Source organism: Pholcus phalangioides, unplaced genomic scaffold (assembly GCF_987345545.1).
Source record: "Pholcus phalangioides strain wild (caught in Gottingen) unplaced genomic scaffold, Ppha-v1.0 ptg000003l_1, whole genome shotgun sequence".
In the NCBI taxonomy this organism is placed as follows: domain Eukaryota; kingdom Metazoa; phylum Arthropoda; class Arachnida; order Araneae; family Pholcidae; genus Pholcus; species Pholcus phalangioides.
The window spans coordinates 31,659,788-31,665,490 of NW_028301596.1; the positions used below are offsets into that span (position 1 = coordinate 31,659,788).

The 5,703-nt window shown below is 36.7% G+C and overlaps 1 non-coding gene across 1 annotated transcript; it reads right to left on the bottom strand.

The window, feature by feature from the left end:
- Positions 1 to 1,673: 1,673 nt before the first annotated feature.
- TRNAT-GGU (transfer RNA threonine (anticodon GGU)) lies at positions 1,674 to 1,747 on the bottom strand. The gene has a single exon. It is a non-coding gene; the product is annotated as a tRNA-Thr (tRNA).
- Positions 1,748 to 5,703: the final 3,956 nt, after the last annotated feature.

The window sequence follows — 5,703 nt, forward strand, 5'->3', positions numbered from 1 at the left end:
CAACGTCGACTCGTTCTCTGTTTGCGTTCAACTTTTACCTTTTACCCATTAGCGTTATTTAAGAAATAGGAGCTTTAAAGGCTGCAGAGAAAAGAAATATAAGAGCTAAGGGAAAAAAAAATTAAGAAAAAGGAGAAGGAGGTGGGTAGAGAACTTAGTAGAAGAACAGAACAGAATTAAACGAATCAAGATCGCGACGAAATTCAAATATTACTTTTAATATGAAGCGGCGTAACCTAGCTTAATTAAAACCTCGACTTTATTAACTCCGCAAGGCAGTGCTGAGTGAAGAGAGTAGAGAGAGAGAGAGAGAGAGAGAGAGAAGCTGAGAAGAGATGGAGATCTTAGTGAGAGGGCGGAGTTCACAAAATCGGAATTTATTTTTTTTATATTTGTATATATTCGAGAAACGTTCTTTATAGTGACAATAGGCTTGGAATGAAATGAGCAAAGAAGGACCAAAGAGAGAGAGAGGGGAAAAATGTGTATAAGAACAGAGACAAGAAGTCTGAAGGAATAGGGGGGAAAAAATCAAATATTGCATTGAAATGAACATTGAAAAAAAAAATGTTCAAGAAGAGACTTTGAAGAGATTAATGCAAATAGGGGTGAGAAAAAAAAATGGGTGCAAGAAAAAAATGTACCTTTATGTAGGTATGTGAGAGAAGTGTGCCTACCTAAGTGAGAACGAAATGAAGAGAGTGAGAGAAAAAAACTGCTTGAGAAAATGCTGAGTTGGGATTATGCTGAGCAACTTCTTATGCAGATTTTTTAAACAAAAAAAAACTATCCACTCACGTCACCCGTGGTATTCTCTGATCGATTTTTTAATGCTTTCAGTCCTTTTTCTTTTAAATCTTAGAACTGAACTCCGTAGAAAAAAAGAAGAGGCACAGTATCATGCATAGACACATTCATGATGACACGCTATCTCTCTTTTTATTCCGTACTGTATACTATAGGTAAGTTTCAATTTGTTTTGCATTGATATTTTTTTGTTTCTAGTATTTTTTTTTTCAATTCAACTGGATAACATTATTCATTTAGTTATTCATTATCCATATAGTTAATCTAGATACACTCCGTTTAAAATTATACAGTGGAACCTTGTGTTAAGGGTTCACTCTCGAAAATCAAAAAAATATAATCCGCATGAGAGTGAACCGCTAAACGGAGTAAGCCATGGCCTCTCTCTTTCTCTCTCTCTCTCTATCTTGCCATTTTCCCCTCCTTCATTCATGTCAGAAAATCAACTTTTTGTTGATCAAACTAGTTAAGAAATTAAATTAAATTAAATATAAAAATGAATAAATTGAAATTAATTTACATGATTTTTTTTAAGCTGTGTCGCCAATGTTACGTATCCAGATCATTAAAATGCCAACGGCACGTATCCAGATCATTTGAGTTGCCAACGTCACATAATCAGATCATTAAATTTATTCTGCTATCCAATATCGGGAAATATTGGATAGCAGAATAGAGGTTTTACTGTATTTATGTAAAGAATAAAAAGAAAGAAGAGAAAATGTACATACAGGGTGGACGAGAAGTCACATTTTAAAAAGGGAGGACGCATTTTAAAAATTAATAACAAATTTAACGATTCAAGGAAACAGTTATTTTCCGGATATTATGCTGAGGTGAGCTCGGAAAGAAAAGTCAAGTCATCACGTCTCCGCCGGGACTCGAACCCAGGCCCTCTTGCATACCGGGCAAGCATGCTACCATCTACACCACTGGAGACACATGAATCTGCACCTCATGAATCACACCTCAGCATAATATCCGGAAAATAACTGTTTCCTTGATATCTCTGGCTGAGAAAAAAGCCATCTATATCTCTCTAAAATTTAACGATTGATATTAAAAAAAAGTGCGGTTTTGCGCTGAAATACTTATCATGGCCAAGTATTTTTTTTTTTTTTTTTTGGTTAAATTAAAATATAAACAGATTCACGGATTTTTTTTTCTCAGCCCAATATAGCAAGGAAACAGAATATGTTATTATTTTGTATAACATATTCGGTTTCCTTGATATATTGGGCTGAGAAAGAAGCCGTCTATCTCTATGTCTACCGACCCACTTGGGCGGCCATTTGCTGAAGCTGAGAAAGGCTACTAATGCCTCTACTCAGCGCCTCACGTCACAGTGCGTAAAATAAGAAAGGCAGGGTCGCCCTGGGTTCAAGTCCAAGTGGAGACCAGATGACTTTTCTTTCCGAGTTCACCTCGGCATATAATATCAAGAATATATCTTTTTTCCTTAAAATAACAAGTTCAAATTTCACTCGCAGAAAAAAAAAAAAAAAAAACTCATCATGACACATGAAGTGCAAACACAAACAGTGTATAATTAATGATTGTGACAATTAGCGTTACATAAAACGATCATATTTCAACATGAGCATCCTTTCACCGATGTAAATGTAGTCCAAGCCAAAAAGGAATCTTGAAATGTGTTATTTTATTCAACGCAATTCGTCCTAAACATTAAATTATGCACTATTTGTGTTGCATTTTGTGCGTTATGTCGAGTTTTTGCTTTACAGTTCCACCTCGGAGTGAAATTTGAATTTTTTTTGCTATAAAAAAAACACTCTAATTATTTTAGCGCAAACCACACCTTTTTGTGTCACTTAACCTTTCTCAGCCGATACCTGAAATCACCAACATTACCAAACCAACTTCGCTACCACTGGCTCTCTTTCGAGTGTAAAAATGCTTAATAAACATTACTTATTTACAAAATATTTAATTTGATATACGACCTATCTCGGAAGCCCTTTCGACCCAAACTTGGGTCGAGCCCATAGGTTAAAAACTCCTGTAGGTTGGTGAATCAGGCTTCAATCTGATCCATTTTTCCAGGCATATCTTTAGCTTTACCGTATTGAGCGCACGATTCCTCCGAGGCCGTAGTTTTCGGCGGCCTCGCCTTTCACACGCGTCCCGACTATTCTTTATATATGCCTTTCAACACAGCGGTGTTTTTCTATTTCTATCGCCCTCTTCTATATGGTAGTAGCAGCAGCATCTCTCTCTTTTTCTCCAAAAGCAAACAAACCGTCTTTTATAAAAAGGAGGGCCATGAATTTTATTCCTTGTGCGCCTTCATTCTCCCTCGTTGCTTAAATGCTCTTGCGACGGAGGGAAGGGACTCTGGAAATACATTATATAAAACTGGGAAGCTTCATCCTTTACAAAAGAATGGTGTGCGAAAAAAAAATTGCATCTAACCACTATACCCTCCCCTAAGGAATAACAATCATTGAATTCGAATAGAAGGCCCGATACACGCATATCAACATATCAAACAGCTGAATCGAAAAATGCTTCGCGGGGGGGGGGGGGGGGAGGAAAAATTATATGCTGCAACTATATTCATGTATCTTAATAGCTATTATATAGGGAGATAGATCATGGTATCCCATGGGGCAACCTATTCTGATGATAAACTGTGCGATTTAGGTAACGTTGAACCTTTGAATTATAATCGGCGTTGTACCGGATATTCTCGTGGGAGAGTAGATTCCGCCCCCCTCCTCAGTTATTTAGAACTTATTCAAGTTGCAGAGTTGAATTGAATAAATAATCTGTTACTCAGAGTTGAATTGAAATGCAAAATCAAATTAGAAATTTGCATAATCGGAGGAGCAAAAAGAATTTTATCGCTATCAAAGAATTTTCGATTCGCGAATCGTGATTGTATTTCCTTGTTGACTATTTAATGGATATTTTTATTCGGCGTATTATCCAGTTTTTAGATATCATACGTGGAAAATCTATAATTATTTTACGGGCAACCTTTTGTGGATGTGAATTTGATATTTTAAACAAAAAGTGTCCCACAAGTTCGCAAATAGTTTGAAAATTCATAAAAATCGAAGGAATTGGCATAAACTAATGCCAAGTAAAATATATAAGGTAGATAAGAGCGTTTTTCATAGAGTCCTCTTTTCACCCTCATCCTACGTGTTCTCTTCAACTCTTGCATGTATAGAAAGATACGTTATATGGGTAGAAAAAAACATTAACAGGAGTATAGAGATTATAGAAAGAAAGGAGAGAAGGAAAACAAAGCTTCCGTAGAGATAGGGTAAGATAAAGCTTCACGATGGGGAAGCGAAATGAAATAAAACACAGAGAACTTGTTTGAATTTATTCTACCGATGTTTGGACGTAATATTACGCCCGTGATCGTAAAGTGGTTAAGGTCCAAAATTTTATACGAGGTACATGTACGATTAAGCATTAGTAGGGTAGTAGTGTAATTGAGATACCAATTTCCCGTATTTTTGTCGATTAAATAAATAGTCACGATGAATCTTTTTCTTGTTAAATGCTTTCTGTTCACTGAAATTTGCTACAGAGTACTTTACAAGTCTATCCTTTAGTTGCTTTGGTGATAATTAGGAAATTTGTCGTAAATTGAATTTTTTTATCTACAATTAGAGATGTATCCCGTTTTTTGGATTGCGATTAGATATGGTTATCTTGAGTATAAACGTTCAATTTTTATTTCAACCCGTAAGAATACTACTAGTATCGATCACAACAATATTGAGCAATTTTTCATTCGATTATAATTAAACAATCAAGTCTTAATGTAGAGCAGCTGTGCTATCGTCTCACACCATCTGCGGACCTTAGGTTGAGAAACACAGGTGTAAAATATTTGTGGGTGTGTCACGAAGCTTTGTCTACCCATATTTTCATTTTTACGAAAAAACAAATGGAAATGAAATGTTTAAAAAGTTGTTTCGGCATTCAATAAATTTGCTTAGCATTCAGTAAAATGTTGTACTCTTTACACGTTTATTATTCATTTAACCAAGCTGATACATAAATGATGATCTTGTTCATTTTCCACGGACACTCGAGACGGATATTCGGCTCTTCAAGAAGAAACATGGCTTATTTTTCCCACCATTTAAAATTAAAGGGTCGAACAAAAAATTTTTTTCGTCGTAAATGAATTTTTATCAAGCGTTTTGTAAGTGTTTGCATTCGAAGTCGCGCACTTCGAGGATCTTCAGAAGCCAATCACGTATGACAGCGCTCATTCACGAAACAATGAAATTGAATTCTATCGTCAATGAGTGCCAATGAAAAAGAAAAAAATGGCCTTAATCAACGGGTTGCCACCATTCGACACACAAACTGCACGTTTCGAGTGTCGCCTCCGAAACTGTTCGGTAAATATGACGCAGAAAATTGTCTCTCATATTAGTTTTAACCCGAACCGAAGCTATAATATAGCTCCATCCTCCAGGCTTAAGTTCTTTCTTCCTGTTGATTCCTCTCTTCCGTATCCCATTCCGGATGACGGATTCCGGAAGCTGGAAACGATTAAAAAAAAGTGTCCCGGATGAGTCATTTCTTTGTTGCATCACTTGATGATGAAAGAGCGTTTTTACCATTATACTATCCCTATCGCGGTTCTCTCGTCTCTAATGGTGGGATTTTCACTCCACTTTGCTGTCCACTTGGATTGGCTTCCCGTAGCGTTTAGTCGCACTTTAGAGGTTGGACGTGGCGTTTGTAGCACTTGAGAACGGTGCTCTCGAGTGGCAACTGCGTGTGTACTGTCACTTTCGATATTAGGGTGAACAGAATGCACGAGGGGTAAGGAAAGCTTCGAAAGTCACCCGGCTACATACAGCTTCACGCCATTTTGTCGATCTTGAAAGCCTTTCAATT